Here is a 23,808-nt window from a genome sequence, read left to right on the forward strand (position 1 = left end):
TGTGCTCAGTAAGTGAAACATCACTCTGATACAACCCTTGATTTGAGTAGTCATAAAAAGAGCAAGTTGTTGAAGCCTCTGGTTCTCCATTCACATCGGGATGGACAGTCACAGACTTCAATTTCTTCGACGGTAAAGTACTTGCATTGTGTATTTCACAGTGTCTGTTATAATGACCTGAATGTAAAAATTTTTTACCACATATGTCACACGTAAAGTTTCTTTCTGTGACCCTTTTTCTTGCAGATCTATGGGTTTCCTGATTAACAGCAGGCTCTTTGACTATTGCAGGAATGGACTGTGATGCATCACCTTCTGAGGAAACCTCAATAAAGGGGATTTCTCCTTTGGCTGTGGGCGTTTCACTAGAGTTAAAAGAAACATCCGTGGATATCGTGGATTCACCCAAATGCTCATTGAGCATTGTGGAACAACCTGTGGCACTTTTATGTTGGGCCATTATTTTGCACAATTTTCTTTCTTCATTAGTACCTTATTTTTAATTTCATAAGGAATTGTATTTTTCCCTCACTGCAAAGAAAATCATCAAAGGTTACAAAAATTCTCACCCTATTTCTTTTAGATATAAAAAAATTTAATTTTAATCAAATTACTTATTTCTATGCTCACCAGATGTTCATATTGCTTTGTACCTGAAACTGACTCAATATCAAGGTTACTCAAACAAGTTTCCAGTTTCCTTCCCTTCAAGGCCTCTTCCCCACCAAGATAACATGAGATGGCTAAAGTCAACCTAATTTGCTCTCGATGTCAAAACTAATATCCCATCCTCTTTGACCTTATTAGTCAGTGGAGAGAAAGGTAGGCAAGTATATGAACATCAGGTGAATATAGAAATAACAAATTTATAAAAATTTAATTTATTTCTATGAACCTCTCCTGATGCTCATATTACCAACTCAAACACTCTGATAGAGGTAAATAATGAAGGAAAGAGATAGGAAATTTAAAGTTGCATACGTATAAGACAAATTTAAAGTAATTTATATATTTCCTAACGATACAAACCTTGAGCTCTTTATTCGAGAATATACTTTCAGCAACGCAGGAAGACTAGCCATACGACTTCTAGCGAACTACCCCAAAGTGGGAGTTAGAGGAGGTAGTGCCAGCTACCCCGCTCACACACACAAGTGTTGTCTTGTCACTTCTGATTGCAGACAGGACTTGCAGGGAGAATAGGTGTTGGTAAACCAAATCTGTATAAAGAGCTCAAGGTTTGTATCATTAGGAAATATAAAAATGACTTTAAATGTCCTTTGTTCCAACACTAAATACAAACTCTTTTGCTCTTTATTAGTGATGACTTACACCTAAGGTGGGTGAAAGGCCTAACCAACTGGCTGGCTTTTGACCTGGGGTTTTCTCCCTTTCGTGCTCTGCATGTATAAGGGAGAAAACCCTGACACCTCGCTAAACCCTATATACAATAGCACATTTTAGTGGTATGAGCAATTTGTGAGATTGTGTAATACTAGCAAGTGTGCCTAGTCTAGGTGAGAAGTCTCAGAAACGTAGAAATCTTTGAACCCACCATGCCAGGGGTTTATTGGGATGCATTAAGTATATATTCTATACCAGATTACACAATGGAAATGGTTTTACCTGCAGACAAGGAAGGCCAGCTTGCAGAGTACCATAGGTGCTATTCCCTGAGAGAGGGAAAGATGAAAGAAAGAAAGAGCCAGTCTTTTAATTATCAATCCCAGACTTAATCCCGGGTGACCTCTGCCCTTCACCATCTGCTACTTGTCTATCAAGGAGCCTGTGGTGTTTAAACCACTTGCTGTGCAACCACTGCAGGACCAATGTAGAACGTTTCTAGGTTCCTGTGGGTCATATCTTGCAGGTAGTAAGTGGTGAAGGTCATTTGACGCTTCCACACAGCCGCTTGTAGGACCTGCGTCACAGAGTAGTTCTTCTTGAAAGCCCATAACATCATGAGCTCTGGTCCACTGTTGGGGAACCCGACAGTCAGGACTTTGTTGGCTACTAGAGAGCCCACTATCTGAGTCGCTCTGCTTTAATAGTCTTCAAGCACATTCCTTTTACCTGGTATGAAGTGAGCTGATCGGAACACAGAGTTATCTTCTGCCCATTTTAGCATCTCCACTGCTAGAAGGCAAAAGTCCTGCGAAAAGGTACCACCTTGCTTGTTTGCGCAAGCCACTACCATGGTGTTGTCACTCATCAACACCACCCAGTGACCCGGCAGGAGCTGATGGAACTGCTGTAGGGCTAAGAAGGCTGTCCTCATCCCTAGAGATTTATATGCTGGTACCTTTCAGACTCTGACCAGCGTCCGGAGGCCGCATGATGCAGCATGTGGGCCCCACCCTTTTGACGCATCTGGAAAGAGCATCAATTCCGGAGGAGGGATGAGGTCAACCCATTGGCAGAGATTCTCGTATGTCACCTTCTATTCTAGGTCTGTCCTTTGCTCGAGCCCCATAGAGCCAGTGGATTCGGAGAGTCATCTTGTTGAACCAACCTGGATTCTAACTGCCACAGAAGCGATCAAATTCCTAGGCGGCCGTTGCGGACTAGACATTCCAGGGATGATAGGTTACCTATGAGACATAACCACTGCTGGGACGGGAGAGTGTCTCGTTGAAGGAAGGGACTTGCCACCTTCTTCAGCCTCTGGATCCTGTCGTCTGAAGGGAAGATTTTCTGGGGGCTGGTCTTGATGATCAAGTCTAGGTATACCAGTCTCTGTGATGGAAGCAGGGATGACTTCTCAAGATTTACCATAACCCCCAGATCGCGACAAAACTCGAGGAGTCTGTCTCGATGTTGACGGGTAGCCCCGAATCTGCTAGGATCACGCACTCATCCAGGTATCTTAAGAGACGGATGGCAATCCTGTGGCCCAGGTTGACACTACGGTAAAAATTCTTGTGAAAACACTTGTGAAAACCTGAGGTGCTGTTGACAGCACCTTGAACTGGTATTGCTTACTTGTCGTGGATGATCCTTAGATACTTCCTTGATGACAGATGTACTGGGATCTGGAAGTATGTGTCCTTGAGGTCCAATGTGCACATGATCTCCTGTGGTCTTACTGCTTGTCTGACCGTGTCTGCTGTCCCCATCCTCAACGGAGTCTCCTAAATAAACTTGTTCAGGGCTGAGAGGGCGATGACAGGTCTCCAGCCTCCAGATGCCTTTTTCACAAGAAAGTGTTGACTGAAGAAGCCTGGGGACTCGTCAACAACCTCTTGGAACGTACCCTTCTCCAACATGGTTTGGACTTCAGCTCTGAAGACCAGCTCCTTTACGGATTCCTTTGTGTAGGAGATCGATGGACCTGGACTCTAGTCAACGGAGGGAGAGATTTCGTGAGTGAATTGCTCCAGGCTGCAACTACCTCTGCTACTGGAATTGCAGGCATCCCTCCACTGGTGGGCAACTGGGAGGATTGCCCTCCCTAGCGGGAGTGGCCTCGACAGCTACCTATTCCTCCTTTGCTGGATCTACTTCTCTTGTGTTGCTTCCAGGCAGGAAAGGGCTTCTTGGATGTGCCTGCATTCCTGCTACTGGTTTGTGGTCACGTCTGTGGTTTCCTCCGTGGAGGAGCCGCTCCGAAAGACCTAGAGGTCATGGCCTTCTCAATATTTTCTAAACTAAAGAGTGAAGGACCCTCCAACATCGAGTTCTAAAGTCTCGTCACCTCTGACTTCGGAACTTGTCGATGGAACTTTTCAATTACCCACTCCTATCGCCTGAGGATCAGGTTATCCCACAGGTTGACCACATAATGAGCGAGGAACTCCACAGTTCTGGTCCCCTATAAAAGAAAGGTTGCCATCGACTTTCTGGTGCACTCTTGGGAAGAATCTTGTCTTAACGAGATGACCCACCGACCCTAGCTGTAGGTCTAGTCATCAAGTTACCTGCAAGGCAAACTACGCACCTTTCTCCATGTTAACAGCGTTTGCTGCGGAGAAGGTGACTGGAAGGTTTGAGAGCTTGTTAGGAAACCCCTCTTGTCAGGGCTTTGATGGCTGGATACAGAGGAAGGACTGACAGGGTTTCATTGGACACCGAATAATATCTCCTCTGCTTGATAAAAGAAGGGAGAAACTTTGAGGAGAAGCTGGCACGAAGAGAGCTTGAAGTGCCTGCGATCTGAGAAAAGGTCCTCTTTAAACCCCTCGACCAGGGTAAAGCTGCGCAGGTCTTGGGAGGTCTCTGAGTACCATAGAGATGATCTCCGAGTGCCGTAGAGATGGTTTAAGACGATATCCTTACCTTCTTGCAGAGCTAAGAAGGGGTCGTCTAAATCGTTGATGGCGCTCATGCAGAACGGCATTTGCCAAAACGCGTGGTTGGATTTCCTTGGTTCGGCCTCAGAATACCTCGGACTTGCTGTCCTAGGAAAGTAGTCGTAATTTTTGGAATCATGGTCATAATCCACCACTGACTTTTTACCCATAGGAGCCCGGGGTGGGTCGTAGTCATCGTCTTCATGCTTAGAAGAGGCGAGCTTTCTCCTGGGAACGGAAAAAAGATCTAGCTGCGCGGTTCTTCGGGATTGTATTTGCATCCTTACTCTCCCTTGAAGGAGGAAGGAACTCTGCCAGCAGAAAAGGTCTTGCATCCTCCCTGAGCCTGGATGAATCTGGAGCATCCTTCGGTAAAGGAATGAGCAACCGATGATCCCCTACAGCTGATGTAGAGCGTTGTCATGGAGTGACGACCTTGATGGGAGACAGGCAGTAAGTTGACGTCGGAGAGATCTCTCGAACCCGGCTTGTACGGGAGGGATGTCTCCTGGGGTGGGAGTCGGGTTCTTCTATCTTATCTTCTTAGTTGGCATAACTGGTGTCATCCTGTGTTGGGAAAAGTCCTATTGCACTGTTTCTGCGGTACCAGAAGGTTTATGCATCTTGGATCTGATAGGTGATACAATCATCATGGCTGACGTTCCTGGGATTCAACTGGAACAGCAGTCCAGCACATTGGGTCGGACAGAAGAGATGACATCTTCAAAAAGATCGAAATTTCCAACGGGATCCGGGGCATAGTAGTAAAGGCTGCTCATACTGTACGTACCTGATAACTTGAGGGTGAAGCACCGGTCACCGCCAGGCTAACTACTCTCACCATGGTATAGAACCAGGGGATGTCCTCAAAGGTCAGCACTGTAGAAGGCTTCTTGCTCTGAAGGCCTCGGCTGAAGAGCGCCTAAGGGGAGTCTGCAGCTTTGGCATACGTGTGAGAGAGAGTTCTTTTACCTGACAGTAAGGGGACTAGCATGTTAAGAGCTAATCGGAGAACTTGAAGGATCTGGGTGAGCGTTTAACTGGATCTCATGTTGCACTCTTCTATGATGTTATGGGAGTGCTAGGAGCTGGAAGGTTGCGCTCTGCAGGGCAATCTCTCGCTGCAAGAATGTCGCTTGGTACTAGGCGATCACCCTTCACTGGGTGGCTGCTCGCTGATGGGTGGTCCCGAACAGCGGCTTCACTGCACACTACTGGACATTCAAAGGCCAGTGTAGAAACATGAGCAGGATCTGGGTCGCGAACTGTCACTGAAGACCTGGAAGAGGGAGCGTCGTGAACACGGGCAGGTGGGCGATCACGCGATGATGGGTAATCGCATTCAAGATGCCTGAATCGTGGAGAATCATGAGGAGCGTAGCGCTGGGTCAGCGGGAAGTCAAGCGCTGATGTGCGCTCATGAGCTTGAAGCTGGTCGCGCTCCATGAAGGTGATGGCAAACAGGAACTGGGTCCAGGACCTGCACTGAACCACTTCAGGACCTGGTAGGAGACCTCTCTAGATTGCGGCTGATGTTCTAGGTGATCCTGCTGTCTATGCTTTAAGATGAGGGTGGAGACCACTGGATGGCAAGATGCTTGCACTCTGACAATGAAGATGTGATGGTCTGGACTTCACTGGGGAGCAACGAGAACTCCTGGACTCCGAAGCAGGAACAGGACGAGGAATGGCCGGAGAATGTCTAACTTGCAGCGGGCGAGTAAAATCAGAAGGTGAACCCCGCTCCAAGGAGCTGATGAAAGGCGGAGCAAAGCCGGTCACCTTCTCATAGTCCCACATAGTGGACACCATTTCGGAGAGGACCTAACCTGCAGAGGAAAAGGTGATTCATATGAGGAACAAGGACATGTCTCAGACTTGGCCACCACCACTCCGCAGGCTCAATGAACTCGGAACAAAAGGGAGCGCTGTCTTCAGCGGCTGGAACTGCAGCAGGCAAAGTTGGAGAACTTGTGTCTGTAAACGCTGCGCTAGACGCAGAAGCAGAGAATTCCTCAGGTATGAAACCCTCCAAGGAAGTTCCACATCTACCTCTGAGAAAGCCGGTCTGCGCTTCCTCTCTGCTCACAACTGCAGCAGCTTGAACAGGCCTTCCTTCAATGGAGGACCAGTGATACAAAGGGAAGGCCAAATCTTCAACAGAGGACTCACCAGCAGAAAAGTGCAGCGCTGCTTGGCTAGGGAAAGCGGCAACATCCTTCGAACCTAAGGATTGCCCTGGGGTTAAAGGGTTAACACTCCTACTTGATTGATCCCTTGGGGAGACCATGCGAGAAGGAGCTTCGGGAAGATATTGAAGGGTGGAAGAAGAAGTACGAGGTTTCTTTGACTTCCAGGATGACCCAGAAGGAGAAGAATCCCTCTTCGACTTTTTCTTGTGTCGTCTTCCAAATCTCCCAAATGACCACGCCCGACTCTCCATACAGGTGTCATCCTGATTAAAAGGTTGTCCTTGGCAGGCCGGGCACAGGGAATGGGGATAGGTCTCGACCGCAGACATGAAGGTGGCACATTTGTGCACTTCAGGTCCAGGACAAGCCCGCATGATGACCAGAAGAAGGAACACTCACAACCTGAAAAGAGAGAGCGAAAAAAGATAAGTCCGTAGTGACAGTCAGTGTGGGCAGTGGAGAATAACGAACATCCACTCTCAACCGAGCCAAAAGCCAAAGTGGTAAGACAGCACCTGTGTGTGAGTGAGTGGGGTAGCTGATGCTAGCCCCCTACCTCACCGCTAACTAGCGATGGGAGTTACACCTAGCTAATAGTCTTAGGTTAGTCTTTCATCTTCACCAAAAGTATATTCCCTATCAAAGAGCAATAGGGTCTGTCTTTAGTGACGAAATGAATACTCATTTAACTAATGCACTGTAATTGTTCAGTGGCTACTTTCGACTTGGTAAGGGTAGAAGAGAGACTTTAGCTATGGTAAGCAACTCTTCTAAAAGAATGATAATGCGAAATCAAACCCTTGTTCCATAGTCCTGGGTAGTGCCATAGCCTCTGCACCATGGTCTTCCACTGTCTTGGGTTAGAGTTCTCTTGCTTGAGGGTATGCTCAGGCACAACAATGTTTCCTTATTTCCTTTCCTCACTGGGCTATTTTTCCTTGGAGCTCTTGAGCTTACAGCATGCTGCTTTTCCAACTAGAGTTTTGCTAGTAATAGTAATAATAATAATAATAATAACAACTATGGGGGCACTAAGTAGAGCGCAGACATCCGCCGCGACAGCTTATTTCTCGACCTTTTGCTTGACCTTTTGCTTGACCTTAAAATGTATTAGCCTAATTGGTGTGGATTTCCATACCGTACACTCATATATGAACCAAGTTTGAAGTCTCTGTGTAAGGATGTCTAAACTTATGGCTGATTACGTGATATGGACGTTTCGCTTATCCGTGACCTTGACATTTACCCTTCCAAAATTTAATTTTCATCTCTTTAACACAACAGTTTAAAATCTCTGCAAGTTTCATTACTTTATGATTAACGTTGTGGCTGTATAGTTGATTACTGGAATTTGACCTTTTGTTTGACCTTGACTATGGACTCAACCTTGACCTTCAACCTTAACATGTATTAATTGACATGGATTTACTTATGGCTGAATACAGTACCTGAATTGGACATTTTGCTTGACTGTGGCCTTGACCTTTGACCTTGACCTTCCAAAGTTTAATAACTTCCAGCTTTTACATAACAGTTAATAACTACAAGTTTCATTACTTTATGATTAAAATTGTAGCCAGGAACGTGTTCACTAACAAACACACACAAACAAGGGGTAAAACAAAAACTCCTTCCAACTTCATTGGCAGTGATAATAATAATAACAATAACGATAATAATAATGATAACAATAACAATAATAACAATAATTCTGTAATAATAATAATAATAAGACTTACCTCTTAGGGGTGCCTCAGTACTAAACAATTACAGCTAAGTTATTCCAAGTACCTCTAGGACTAATTAAATTTACCCTCTAATAAACTAAAATGAAACCAAATTTCATTAAAACATCTCTAGCCATTAGTATAGTAGCTATAGGCTAGTAATCTTGATAATAAAAAAATTGAATCTTAAAGATGATGTTTACCAAATTGGTAAGCCCTAACTTGCAGCTAAAACTCATTCCAAAGACATTTCTACAAAATTCCAGTAATGTAATTGCACTTTTAACATCATGCTTCTAACGATCAAATTTTTCTTCTCACTTGGAAGCAACTCATAGAAAGCCTCTGTAACCTATCTTTTTACCAGAAAAGATAAGCATTTTATTAAAGGACAATTTGACAACCTAACACCACAAAACTACTTAATAAGATTACTCCTAATGTCCACTGTTTTGGCAAATAATAACCTAACAGCCCTCGCCAACCAAAGAAATCTGTTCTGCGATGCAGTTGTAACTTCCTTAGCCAACATTTTGTCTTAAAATGACTTATTTTTCCTTACGATGCAAACCTGGAACTACTTATAGGGAATATTTCTTTCAGCTTAGCAGAAAGACAAGCCATAAGATTTTAGTGAGGGTTAACTACCCCAACCGCTAGTTAGCGGGAAGGGTGGGCGGTAGCCGGCTACCCCGCTCACTAACACACCTGGGCTGAGCACCCATTTTGCTTGCAGGCAGGACTTTCTTTGGGGACTGGGCTGGCGGGCCAATTTGTATATATAGCTCCAGGTTTGTAACGTTAGGAAAAACAAATTACTTCGAAATTTGTCATTTGTTCCATCGCTCTATACAAACTCTCACTAATCATAGGGGGTGACTTACCTCTTAGGAGGGAGAAGTCCGTGCCAACTGGCTCTTGGCATTTGACCCGGGGTTCTCTTCCTACGATATAGATCGTTAACTTTAGGAAACCTGCACTTAGCTAAAATTGTCGTGCAGCACAACTTCCGGCCTGCACAAGCTGTGATTTTGGGACCCTAGCAATGTAACTTGGTCTGGTAATATGACATCTGAAAGTACTAAGACTTTACCAAATCCCCCCTCACTAGAAGTATTAATTCTATACTAGGTTATACACGGGAAAGGGAAGGGAAAGGAAAGAAAGAAACCAGTCATTCTAACTCATTTACCCCAGACTAACCCAGGTAACCTCGGCCCTCAACCTTCTGCTACTGGTCTACCAATGAGCTTGAAATGTTTAAACCACTTGTTGTCCAGCCACCACAGGACAAATGGAAAAAAGTTTCCTTCCTCCTCTGGATTACTTCCTGCAGGTAGTGGGCAGTGAAGGTTGTCTAATGCTTCAACACGTTCGTTTGCAATACCTACAGCACAGAGTAGTTCTTTTTTAACACCAGGGACGTTGCAATACCCCTGACATCATGAGCTCTGGGTCATCATGGTGGAGGAGGGTTAGGATTAGGTGCAAAGTCAATGGCCTTCTGAAACTATGACGAGATAGTGTTCTTTGTGACCCTCCTCTTAACCTTTCCCATGCTGAAAAAGCATGCCAACATACAGGGGCGAGCTGCTGCTGTTCTCTTTAAGCAACACCTCAGACTCCTCACTGGGCAAAGTACCAGTTGGTCTGGGTCTTCGGTTAAAGAATGAAGACTCTCCATCCTGAAGGGTCTGAATCTAGGTGAGCGCCAGCGAACACTGTCAAGTGCTAGCGAATGCTAGCAAGCGCAGAATCAGCCAAAGCTATCTGACACTAATGAATGCTGCAAGAGATGGCAAAAAGAGCACTGAATCTTACCTGTAAGGCTAGATAGAGGTAGTAGGTTGGCCATGGCACCCGCCAGCCATTGACATACTACCGCTAGAGTTATTGGGTCCTTTGACTGATCAGATAGAACTACATTGGATCCCTCTCTCTGGTTACGGCTCGTCTCATCTTTGCCGACACCTACACAAAATAATCTGACCTATTCTTAACACATTCTTCTCTTTCCTCATACACTTGACAACAATGAAATGCTAAACAATTCTTATCTCAAGAGGTTAACTATTGCACTCTAATAATTCAGTGGCTACTTTCCTCTTGGTAAGGGTAGAAGAGACACTCTAGCTATGGTAAGCAGCTCTTCTAGGGGAAGGACATTCCAAAATCAAACCATCGTTCTCTGGTCGTGGGTGATGAGAACTGCAGGATTGCATTATTTTCGAGTAAATGGAGAGCGTGGTGTTGTAAACAATTACCGACTGGAGCTAAAAAATCCCTTGTACCACACAACAACTGAAAGACAGGTTTGGACCCCTGAGTAGCACAAAAGCACACATCAAAGATGGCAATCCCTTACTTAATAAAAAGTGTTTGGTGGCCTCCCAGAGGTCATTAAACTCATGAATGATTGCTGGGACCTTGAAGAATGTAGACTGTCTCGAGATTATCTGCTTCTGCTGATACACCACTCGTGAGTCAAGTACCAAAGAGTTGACCATATACAGGAACTCCTCCCTCCTCAAAAGGGGGATTCTCGGCACATATCTCTATAGAATCCTCCTCCTCCTTTGAGTATTTGCAGACCGGAGAGAAAACGAAATCGGGTCGAGACAACTAAAAGGTGATTGGGCTCCCCTTTGGAAAACAAATGGCCCTTGGCTCTGTGACTTCCGAGGCTGAAGAAGCATCAGGTGACTTAGCCTTTGAAAAGTGACTGGGAGAGTGTGGCATAAAGTGGCAAGCAGTGACTATCCTGGGTGGAGAAGAGCCTTACTGATGATTGTGTGATCGTGATGTGGTATCCTGGAGTTAGTACAAGTGCTGAGAGTGGTCCTGAGAAGTCAACTGTTCCAATTCCCTATTGAGTGAATGTGTCGGAAGGTCTCAGTACGTATGAAGATCTCAGTATGTGGGAAGGTCTCGACACGCACATAGGAAGGTCTTGAAACTTACAATCGCAGTGAATGAGAAAATCTCGTATTATGGAAAGAATTTCAGTGCATTGTAAGATCTTGATGCTTGGACTGGAAGCTCCAAGATGAAACAGGTAACAGGCAACAGGTGACCTAGTTCCCTGGTGACTCAAAAGTCACAATCCTATGAAGAATGAGCGAGAGGTTTCTAAAAGCATTGTTTTCCAACGACATGGTGACAGAGCACTTGGAGCCCAAGCGTGTGGAAACACATCTTGCGGTGCTTAATCATATGGAGACATCTGACAAAGGGATTGATCATAAGCAGACCTTGTACAACTTTCATGGTTAAGATCGCATAAGAGAAAATCTCGTTGCTAGGACACGTGAGGAGACCGATCGTAAGTTCGTCTTCCACTACGAGTAAACTTTTCTCTCTTCTCAGGGAGATCCTGAAGTATCCTTTGAACGTGCAGGAAGGAGGGCGGAGGGCAGAGGTCTTCATCCCAAACAAAAGTGTGCGTACTTAGTCACGTACGAGATTGAGCACCAGTATCCGGCACGTGAGCACCAACACAACCGTCGGATGGACCTTCCCGGGGATGGGTATTTTCCCTGTGCTATACGTACTGTTTCTTCCTCTTGTACGAGGAGAAAGTAGGTCAAAATCCCTTCCCAGTGTGGGCACATTCTTGGTATGCATTGCCCCTCCCTCATTTCTTCAGGGAGAGATCAGTTGGAGTCACATTTAACTCTGGCCAATTGGCTGCATGGACTTCGACATCATCATCTTCAAAGTAGAAGTAGCAGCGTTCACAGGTTCAGTGGAGGGCACCCATTCAGTATGAAACCAAGAGCAGTATGTGCCAATACTGTTTCCCAATATGGGATACTTTTCGGCCTTCACTACTTTTGGTACAAAAACGAGCACAGGTAGCGGGAGCAGTGCATACCAATACTTCTTTTTTGTGGAGGACAGTTTTTGGCACGCAACTCCCCCTCTCTCTCTCTCTCGTAAGAAAGAAAGATCAGTTGATTGTCCATGAAAGGGAAAAGGGTGGTGACATCCATCCTGACTGATGGTGCACGTGACAGAGCACAGGTGGCATGCTAATCAGCAACTGTACCACATATCAAGATTCCTCCCAAGGATGGGTTGGTTCTGGATACCACAACATCCATCCTATGCACACACCGCAAGAATGAATGATTTGCAATTATCTGGCATCATACCATCAGTGGTCATTGATGTTGATTTAAGTATGTTTGATTAACAATTAATAACTAAGATAAAAAACTAAAATAAAAGCATATTAATAAATAACTTAACAATGAAACTTTCAAAATTTAATATATTTAAAACCGAGTAAGAAGGCCAGCTTCCTATAAGAACTTAAAAATGCCATTGGCATCATAGAAAATGTCCCCTCTAAGAATCTTGGTGAGGATGTACCTGCCTTCCTCACCACAAGCTTCAGACAGACATTGTTCCATGATACCATAAGACAGGGACACTCACTAAGTAAATGCCTCGCAGTCAGAGGAACCAAAGAATCATCACAAAATGGCTGACACCTGCCAGTCATCAGGATCTTGTGAGTCAAACATGTGTGGCCAATTCTAAGACAACAGAGGACAGTCTCCCAAATCCTTGGCATATTTTTATACTTCCATGGAGGTATAGGATTTGTTATTTCCTTCACCTTATTCTGATCAACAGAATTCCATTAGTGTTGCCAAATATCACCAAGTGACTTTTTGATATCAGGCAAAAAGTCATTACTAAGAAGATATCTTCCAGGAAGTAATTTGTCTGCTGCCTCTTTTGCTAATTTGTCTACTGGTTCATTACAAGTCTTCTTGGGCTTCTTCAATGATGTCTTCTACTTCACAGTGTGAAGAATCTAACAAAGATGAGATGGAGGAGGAAGAACTTGAAATTTATCTTCTACAGGATTGTGCAAGCCAATAAAAGTACACTCTTTGAAGCAGTAGAGCCAACGCTACTAGCTGATACAGCCTTACAACTCTTCCAGGGATAGGAAGACACCCCAGGGGTAGAAGGGTGGAGCTCCTTCCCTTATAACACTCGGAGGCAGCAAAACCTCCTTCCTCCGACAGAGCACTGGCAATGTCTAAACAATGCCAACTTCTTTAGGTTCCCGTTATCATCGTTGTTGTAAGGTCACACTAGCAAGAAAATGATAGCAATAGACACAACAGCAGGTTTGCACGGAAAACAACTGCATACTTGTATACTTCCTTTAATATATCCCTGTAACAAAACTATCTGTTTGCATATCTATTCAATCTAAAAAATAAAGCAAAATATTAAAACGGTTTAACAAGACAGAAAGCAGTATAGTATGCCTAACAGCTTGTAGTTAAAATCAAAGTGAGACTTTCACTGACTGTCAAGTGGGAGAAGCATACCCTCCACCCACCAGCAACTCCTATTAAAGGACAATGGTTTGTATTTGTGTAGGAATAAATCAGTATCTGGTACATAGTTCATTTCATACCATATATCTAATTTGTAAACATTAGAAAAAGTTATTCTCTATATCTTGGGGGTTAATGGGCTCTGTGGTCTCAAAGGACTTTCCTGGGAAAAGCTACAACAGGGAATCTAATACGAAATAAATAAATAAGTATCAGTGTATTAGCGTGCAAAGCACAGACTTAGTGTATCAGAGAAACCTTTGAGTTCAGGCACTCTTACATCATAACACGGCACCTCTAATGCTGATGAAAGCTGTATGTTATAGGTAACATCATTACTACGCCATCATGTAGTCGATCGAAAACACGCTACAGTTTATAACCAGTCTACCTGCGTGACAACTTGCACCCAGCTGTCATCGAATATTGTCGCTGTATAATCAACACCTCTGTGAAGTGAGAAATCTTGGAATACAATCAAGATATGTAAAAATATAACATTTTAGTACAGTACTTACTTTTGTTTTCAATAGCGTTAACATGCGTTGGATTCTGGTCGAATGCACCAAGGATTGAGTAAGGCAATACTTTGATTTCTAAATCGAATAGTCTTCTGAACTTTTGGCCGTTGTCCCAGCTTCTTGAAACATGAGACTCGATTTAACTGTTTACGCATACTAGTGTTTAAATCTTGATATCCATCTTTAATTGAATAGTAAATTTAGATTTCTTCTTTTAATTTGCATAGCATAGTAACTTCCTTGCTATCATAATTCTTAGTCTATCTTATTTTAGACTTACCTCTTGGTAAGGGTAGAAGAGACTCTTTAGCTATGGTAAGCAGGTCTTCTAGGTCAGGAGAAGGACATTCCAGAATCAAACCATTGTTCTCTAATCTTGGGTAGTGCCCTAGACTCTGTACCATGGTCTTCCACTGTCTTGGGTTAGAGTTCTCTTGTTTGAGGGTATACTCAGGCACACTATTCAATCTTATTTCTCTTTCTCCTGTTTTGTTGAAGTTTTTTATAGTTTATGTAGATGTTTATTTTAATGTTAATGTTCTTAAAATATTCAATTTTTCCATGTTGCCTTTCCTCACTGGGCTACTTTCCCTGCTGGAGCCCCTGGGCTTATAGCATCTTGCTTTTCCAACTAGGGTTGTAGCTTAGGAATAATAATAATAATAATAATAATAATAATAATAATAATAATAATAATAATAATAATAATAATAACAGTCTTCTAAATTTGATCCTTGACCTCCTCTTTCTAGCCAAATTCGGAAAGTCTCTTCCGAGACAAAGAGCCACTTTACATTTTGACTCTAGAATCTGGAGATAGTAACCTCTGTCCAGTGTTGACCTTACAACTATAATTACAGAGATCCACGTACTCAGAAGGTAGCTTGATTTATTTCCCACACCAACAAGTCCTTCTTACCAGGGTTATCCATATTTTGATGATCTTCTTTTTTTGAAAAAGCTAATCCTGTCTCCTTCCATAAAACAAACGATGTGCGAAGAATTGCTTAATCACTAGTGTTCATTGCTAAGATGCAATTTCAAAACATCCAAAGCTTTACGGGTTGGTCAATGCATAGTGTTTGTAAAATACTGCCAAAAACAAATCTAAGCAGTAGAACATTCATGTGGGGTAATTAGCTTGTTTGGGACCCATACAAGGCATATTGTTCTTGAAGATAAGGAACATGTCAGTCAGGTTCTTCAGCAGAAGTGTGATAACAGGGCCTCCAGTGTTTCCTGGACTCATCCCTTTTGTGATAAGAGTCAGACTTGTTAGCTTTTAAAAACGTGTAGTAGTTGTGTTACTGCTTGGTCATAGAAAGCTGTCCTTGATGGTGCACAAGTCTACTTACTTAATGCTCTGGTAGTAGTTCTTGGAGACCATACAGCACATTAACCCCAAAAAAGGGGTTTTGACAAAGGACCTTCCTTCCTCCCTAGCCTAGTGCACAGGAGCGGGACAATAGATTCTCACTTTGAATAATAGATGGTGGCTGGATGCGAGTTGATTTGCAGGTAGATTGGTTCCCAGGCGTAGCGTGGTTCAATCGACTATGCGATAATGACGTAGCAATGACGTCACCAAAACATATAGTTTTCAGTATTGGAGGTGCTATGTTTAAGTTCTAGATAGACTGAACTTGGTCTCTCTTATACACACTGAATTCATGCTATGCACATTGATATGTTGGTCCTAGAACAGGGGAGGCAATATCTTTTTTGGATTCCCTGTTCTAGCCTTTCACATGAAAGTCCTTGGAGACAACACAGCATCTAACAAAAAAAGATTTTTCCTTTGTCAAAACTCTGTTTTTATATAACAGTACATTATATATATACACATACATACATTACACAGTAATTTATATACATACAGTACAATGTAATGTCTGTATTTAAAAAGTTTTATAATATAGGTAAAATTCAGCACTGACAAGGAAGATATATGAAGATTTGTTGTAATGTAACTTCCTTGTATTTCCCCTTTTCTCATTTACACGAGTGTCTCATACTCTTTCACATTTTAGCAAATCCAATTTTTACAATAGTTTTAACATGTCTTCATTGAAACAATCATTCTTATTAAAGTAAAATGTACCTACTGTAAAAAAGTTACAGTTTTGTTATGATAGAGATGTCACCACCTCTATTTTGTACTAATGAACTACTATATCATCATTGAGGAAAATCTATGAGTGAAATTAAGATACTACAGTTAACAAGATGATTATCTTGACTCTCATTTTAGATGATACCATTTTCTAAACCTAAGGAAATACATATTCACCATCAAAAAACGGTCACAAACTCTACTGAACTTTATCCCCTACTCTCAAACCTGCAATTATGCTCTTCCCCTTCTCTCACAGTCCACACCAATGAACCGATTGCAGTCATATTTTCAGAACAAGCTTTTAATTGATCTGTGTGCTGGATTACATACTGCTTGTCTCTTTTCACTAATGCACAAAGTCTTCTTACCTTTTACTATGGTGAGTAAACTTCTATCTGATCTTGAAGTTGAAAGATGTCCAGCAACTGGGGTGTCCGTCATAATCACTATAAATAAAAGATATACAATGTAAGTGAGATGAATACTGCACTGGTTTAAATATTCATTCATTTACCTTAACACAAAAAGAATTTAATAGAAAAAATAAATTGATGATTTTACTCTATTCCACCAATCATTAAAAGGTAATTTGAGGTCACAAGTATTACTGTACGGCTACAAGTGTTTTTCTGGAAGTCGAATTGATTATACTATATACTGTTCTGGAGGTTATAGGCCTAATGTATTATTATAACCTATTTATATCCAGGAAGAGCAGAGGCCCTTATTGCTCCTGGCAGTATGTATGCTCATTCATAAAAAAAAAAAAAAAAAAAAAACCAGGTAGCAGGTGGGTGAGCACTTGTACCGTTTACCAATAACGTCTACTCAGAGATGAGCATGTTCCTGGTACACTCTTCCCTGAGTGGGAATGTTCTGGGTACCATACTGTCTTTCCATGGGGAAAGAAACAGGAAACAGTCATGAGTACTCAACTCCTATCGATCAACTCTCATTATCCACAATTAATTAGATTGAAAATGGCAAAATTCCGGATATAAAAAAAAATTTTCCCATAAGAATACATAATAATTTAATCTACAAAGTCCCCATCTTTATCCATTATCAAAGTAAACGAACAGTATTTAAATGTAACTGTACTAACTATGCAATATTATATCTAATAACCCTGAGTTTAAGAATGAAATCATCATCAATACAGTAAATCGTAAATTGTGGTGAGCAGTTTGCGAATTTATGTCGGTGAAAGAAACAAACAGGAACACAGCATTCGATTTCATTAGCTGATTGCTCTCTCTCTCTCTCTCTCTCTCTCTCATGTGCCATACAATACATATATATCAGAAGAAACAAACTCTTTGTAATCTTAAATGTGTCCATTAAATTCAGCATAAATCCATTTTTATTGTAAAATCACAAATTTTACGTAATTTGTATTTTTCCTAACAGTACTTACCTCGAACTACTTTCTTAGGAGTATCTGGGATCTCCTCCCATCCGACCAGAGTTTTGTGTAGTTTACCCTAAACCCATTTTCTATGAGGGGTAACCTCAGGCAGAGAGATACGCGCCCTGAGGCTAACCCCGGGTCAGAGAGCATGCTTGCTCAGGTCTCGACCTCCAGTAAGTTCTTGGTTGCTAAGGTCTCTAAGAATACCAGGGGACATTACCCGAAAGTAGTTTGAGGTAAGTACTGTTAGGAAAAATACAAATTACTTAAAATTTGTGATTTGTTCCAACACGAAGTACTTACCTCGAACTACTTTCTTAGGATACTTATACTTTAGGAGTGGGCGTGGCCCTAAAAAGTTCTTGAGACTGTGCTGAGGAATATCCAGAGACCTAGAAAGTGGGCTAGGTCGTGTTGACCCCATAGAAAACGATTGAGAGGAAACTACACAAAAACCCGTCTTAGTGTCTAAGAAACTCACCTGTGCAAGAAATCCTAGGGGACATGTCTTCCTCTTGTTGAGGTACTCGTCTCTGGCTCAGGGCCCTCTCAGAGCCCACTTGAAGCGGATAAAGGGAAAGAAGGTACAAGGGGGTTTAAGGAACGAACCTGTGTCTCTTGTGCTTGTTACCCACGGTTATCACTGAGGCTATGCCTTTAAACCGTTTGGAGCGCGGAAACGACGGTACCTATCGAGAACCCGTCCAGGGATCTTCTTGAATAGTCCTTCAAATAGTGAGCCGTAAAGGTAGGCTGGTTGGACCAGGTGCCTGCCCTTAGGATCTGGCCCACTGCCATATTTTTCTCGAAGGCCAATGTAGTACTCAGGCCCCTAATGTCATGGGGCTTGGGTTTCCCCGGAAGGGGATTCCCGCCTTACTGTAAGCCCTGATAATGACCTGCCGCAACCAGGAGGAGATGGTATTCCTGGAGACTGGCTTCTTCACGAGGCCTGTGGAAACAAAAAGACTTTTGATCCCAGGCCGGAGTCTTGCTGCCCTTTCCAAGTATTTCCTCACTGCCCTGACGGGGCATAGGCGCAAATCCTTCACGTCATCCGACCGGGGGGTTGCTGGAATTGAGAAACCCTCAAAACTGGGATCCCATACGGCAGGGTTCCGGGTCTTAGCTACGAAGGAAGGGACGAACTTGAACATGACTTCTCGCCAACCTTTCGAGTGAGCCACTTCGTAGGACAGACCATGAATCTCGCCTACCCATTTAGCTGATGCTAACGCCAGCAAGAAAACCGTCTTGAGAGTGAGATCCTTGTCCACGATGTCTTTCAGGGGCTCGAACGGAGGTTCGTATAACATTTTCAGGACCCTTGCCACGTCCCATTGTGGCACCTTCACAGCTTGCGGGGGGGCATGATTGCTCAAAGCTCTTAATGAGCATTGAGATATGTCTGGAGTTACCCAGGTCTATGCCTTTCAGGAGAAAAACTTGGCCCAGAGCAGCGCGGACTCCCTTGATGGCTTGAATGGACATGTTGACCACGTCCCTAAGGTAAACTAGGAAGTCCGCTACTTACAGGATGGAAGCCTTCAGGGGCCTGATGTTCCTAGTGGCGCACCATTTGGTAAAGGTGGCCCACTTAGCCTGGTATACAGCTGTCGATGACCGTCTCAGGTAGCCCGACCTCCTCGTTGCTGTACTCGACGAATAGCCTTCCCTCCTCAGGAGACGCTCGATAACCTCCACGCGTGAAGGAGGAGGGACCGAGGATTCTCGTGGAACCATTGGAAGTGTGGTTGCCGGAGAAGGTCTCGCCTGTCCGGAAGGGGCCAGGGCAGCTGTTGTGTTAATTCCCTTAGGTCCTCGAACCACTCTCTCTCCGGCCACCAGGGCACTACCAAAGTCATCCGTAGGTTGCTCGTCCTTCTCACCCTGTTGAGGACCTGCCTGAGCATCCCAAAGGGGGGAAAAACGTACACGTCGAGATTTTCCCAAGGATGTTGGAAGTCATCCTCGAACGCCGCTTTTGGGTCAGGAACAGGAGAACAGAACACAGGGAGCTGTGTTCAGCCTTGTTGCGAAGAAGTCCATCACCAGAGAACCCCATTTCTGAATGACGGACCTGGCTACTTCTGGGTGCAGAGACCATTCGGACCCTACCACTTGCTCCATCCTGCTGAGGCCGTCGGCGAGGACGTTCCTTTTCCATGGGATGAACCTCGCTGATATTCTTAACTGCTCCACTTCGGCCCATTCCAGAAGTTGTAACATGAGGACGCACAGCTCCATCGACCTTAGGCCTCCCTGTTTCTTTATGTAAGCTACTACCGTGGTGTTGTCGCACATCAACGCCACGGTGTTTCCCCGGAGTAGGTGTAAAAACTCCAGGCATGCTCTTTGTACTGCCTTCATCTATAGAACGTTTATATGCTGGGTCTTCTCTAGGGCTGTCCAGTTCCCTCTTGCTGATTTCCCTAAGAGATGTGCACCCCACCCCTCCTTCGATGCATCCGTGAACAGGAGCATCTCCGGAGGGTCGGCCGCAAAGGGCATCCCTTTGGGGGTGTTCGTCCTGTAGCTCCACCATTCCAGGACCCGTTTCGTGTTCGGAAACACAGGGACCACTCTGTAGGGGGAATCCGTTTGGATCCAGCTTTCCTTCAGGTTCCATTGGACCTCCCTGAGCTTTAGCCTGCCCTGGGGGACCAGTTTCTCCAGAGACACAAGGTGGCCTATCAGTCTTTGCCAGTCCTTCGCCCTCCTGGGTTGGTCTGTCAGGAAGGGGCGGAGGACCTGGTCTAAGTTGTCCAGCCTGTCCGCGTAGGGGTTAGGCTTTCACTAACCGGGAATCCAGAACCATCCCGAGGTAGGTCGTCCTGGTGGAGGGTATCAGTTGGGACTTCTTTAGGTTGATGGTGATCCCCAGAATGTTGCAGAACCGCAGCAACATCGCGCCTTGCTCCTTCAGTACTTCCTCTGAGGCTGAAAGTAGCAACCAGTCGTCCAGGTATCGAATCAGGCGGATGCCCTGTTCGTGTGCCCAGACTGAGACCGTTGTGAAGACCCTTGTGAAGACTTGGGGGGCAGTGGACAACCCGAAGTAGAGGGTCTTGAACTGCAACGTCTGGTTCTCCCATTTCATCCGTAGGTACTTCCTGCTGGAGGGATGAACCGGGATCTGGAAGTAAGCATCCTTGAGATTTACTGACATCATGAAGTCCCCTTCTCTCAAGGATGCCAAGACTGATTTTGGAGTGTCCATTTTGAAGTCAATCTTGCACACGAACTTGTTGAGGGCTGAGAGGTCTATGACCGGTCTCCATCCTCCTGTCGCTTTCTCCACCAAGAACAGCCTGCTGTAAAACCCCGGACCTGGGTCCTGAACAGGTTCCATTGCCCCTTTTCCCAACATCGCTGAGACCTATCCCTGCAGAGCTGTCCGTTTCAAGGGATCCTTGGGGGCTAGCCACTCCGCCTGCTGGTCTGGTATCAGAGGTGGAGGGTCCACTAGGATGGGCAACCTGTACCCTTCCTTCAGAACTGTCACGGTCCACGGGTCTGCTCCGTGTTCTTCCCATGCTTGCCAAAAATGTTTGAGGCATCCCCCCACCTGAGGCTTCGGCAGGAGTAGGGGGCCTCCCTCCCTATCTTCTCCTCGAGGAGCAGCCTGAACGCCCTCTTCTGGACGCCACGAAGGACGGCCTATAGGCGGCTTGGGTCGAGGCTGATCCCCTACAGAAGGGCTGAGACGACTAGGACCATGTTGTCGCCGAGTTGTCTCTCCTAGGCTGGTTAGGAGCAGGCCGAGGAGGGCGAGGCGCGTCGACGGAGGACCTTCTGAACGTCTGCCTTCTGACCGGATGGGGCCTGGTCTCGAACGGTTCCTTCAGCCTCAGGACTCTCTCCATCGCTTCCTCCGCTGCCTTAGGGGGAAAGATCGAGTTGTCCCACAGGGTCAGGTTCCTCAGAGATCTGGCCTCTCTGTCCGGCAGCCTCCTAGTTAGCTTGCTTAAAACGGTGTCCCTCCTTCGTAGGACCCAGTTGGCGGACATGGCTAGCGACTGGTATGATAGGAATTTCAGGGCCTTGCCTCCCGAACTGATGAGTTCCTTGAGCAAGGCCTGGGTCTCCGGTACTGTCAGGTCGTAGGACGACTGAACGCCCACCAGGGTGGAGGCCCACCAGTCCAGCCAGGAGGAGACGTTGTCAAGGTCCTTCGATATCTCCTCCATCATGACCGCCTCTGAAGGAGAGAAGCAGATCGGAGCCGTGGACGCCCTTTCTTCTGAGGCTCCTTGCCCTAACACGGTAAGTGCTGGCTCCAGTGCACAGGCGCCCGCTCGCTGTCCCTCTGGGAGGTAGAACTTGCTCTGGGACTTCAGGCCCTGGAGCAGCTTGGAGGCACTCTGGCTCTTGGGCGCCTCGGCATGGTTGGCCACGATCCTGTCCACGTGAACCCTTCCCAACTTAACGTCCCTCGCCAAAGGTAGGGCCAAGGAGGGGCGCTGCTGGACTGGGGCGTCCACTATTCTGTTGAGGCTGGAACGCCATGCATCTTCGGAGGAGGGTTCCGGTACGTCCAGCCTGTGGCGACTTCTGATGAGGCCTATCACCCTCAGATAGGCCGATACCTCCGCTGCTGACCCCTCTCCATGGTCGTCGAGCTCCTCCGACGGGGTTGCTGGTACATGTGACGGGGGTACTCCGACGGAGGACCTCGCATGTGGGGGATCCTGGACCGTTGCTCTCGTGGGGGTTCCCGACGAAGGACGGGCATTGCCGTCGGAACGGGGGCCTCCATCCTGGGTCTAACATCTCTCCCGGAGGTCCTCGAATCTGCGGGCTTGCCCGTCGAGGAAAGCCAAGGGCTGCGCTCGTGACGAGCTAGGTGGCCCTTGGAGGTCAGGACTCGGCTGCCAGACCGAAGGGGCGACTCTCTCCGCTGGGCGGAAGGAGCCGGAACCTTCGCAGTCTTATGCCTGTCAACTGGAACCTGCCATGAGGAGTCCCTCCGTCGGGTGCCGCTGCTGCTGGAGGAGTATCTATCCGGGGAGCTCGTCCTCGGATGCCAAATTGAGGGGCCCGGCGCCGCAGCTAGCTCCGGAAGCCTGTCGCGGTGAACCATCACCCATTCGCTGCTCTTGGGGGATTTTGGGCGCCGACTCTCGTGGCGCGACCTCGTAGGAGTTACCTCGTCCGAAACTCCTCTTTTCCTCATTGGGGGAGTGGATGTAGCCAAGGATTTGTGGCTCAACTCAGAGAGAACAGCTTAAAAGCCTGTGCTACCGCTCTGATTAGTCCCAAACCAGGCTGCCAGCTGATGGCTGCGCTGTCAGACACTCCCTCTGGAGGGGAAGTCGCCTGTAAAAAGATAAGGAAGGCATGTCCCTGGGCCTTTCTGGAACCTCCCCCCCCCCACCCCCGGCAAGCGCGCTGTTCTGTGCTTGGGGGGGGGGATGGCGATGGCGCCCTTACCGCGCGATGTCTGGCAGCCTCGCGCGGGGGAGGGTATTGGTGATTGCGCTAGGGAGCGCGCTGGCACTTGCGCGATGGGGAATACCCAGGGGTAGCGCGCGAGAGACTGTCGAAGCGCTGATGCGGGCGCACGGAAATATCCTGGGCTCGCGCGCGGGAAACTGCTGAGAACACTCGCGCGGGCGAGACTTCATAGAATGCGCAGGAATCATATTGATGTGCAGGATCAGAATGAAGAGCCCGTGTGGACCAGAATGTTGGAGCGTGCTGCAGCGCGTAGGAGTTTGTGGCGCGCCCGCGCGCAAGACTATTGGCGCACGCGCGGGAGACCATCAGTACCCGCGCGCGAAAAAGATCGTCGTAGCTTGCGCGTAAGAAGATCGTCGTCGCTTGCGCGTGTGAGAACATCGTCGGCGCTTGCGCGCTCAAGAAGATCGTCGACGCTTGCGCGCTCAAGAAGATCGTCGGTGAGCGCGCGCGGGAAACCATCGGTGAGCGCGCGCGGGAAACCATCGGTGCCCGCGCGCGGACGATTGTCGGCGCTTACGCGCATAGGAAGATTGTCGGCGCTTGCGCGCGAAAGAAGATCGTCGGCGCTGGCACGCGAAAGAAGATCGTCGGCGCTGGCACGCGAAAGAAGATCGTCGGCGCTTGCGCGCGAAAGAAGATCGTCGGCGCTTGCGCGCGAACGAAGATCGTCGGTGCTTGCGCGCGAACGAAGATCGTCGGCGCTTGCGCGCGAACGAAGATCGTCGG

At 46.1% G+C, this 23,808-nt stretch overlaps 1 long non-coding RNA gene across 2 annotated transcripts in view; it reads right to left on the reverse strand.

Moving 5' to 3' along the window:
• Nucleotides 1–23,808, reverse strand: part of LOC137623233 (uncharacterized) — an 80,976-nt gene that overhangs the window by 24,378 nt on the left and 32,790 nt on the right. The window contains exons 3-4 of one of the 2 annotated variants that reach the window (XR_011040571.1): nt 16,577–16,654; nt 415–531 (exon numbers count right to left, since the gene is read on the reverse strand). This is a non-coding gene — a long non-coding RNA (uncharacterized lncRNA). Of the gene's footprint in view, nt 1–414; nt 532–16,576; nt 16,655–23,808 lie in introns of those variants that run through there. The other variant, XR_011040572.1, reaches the window with a different exon arrangement.

This window comes from Palaemon carinicauda, chromosome 30, assembly GCF_036898095.1.
Source record: "Palaemon carinicauda isolate YSFRI2023 chromosome 30, ASM3689809v2, whole genome shotgun sequence".
In the NCBI taxonomy this organism is placed as follows: domain Eukaryota; kingdom Metazoa; phylum Arthropoda; class Malacostraca; order Decapoda; family Palaemonidae; genus Palaemon; species Palaemon carinicauda.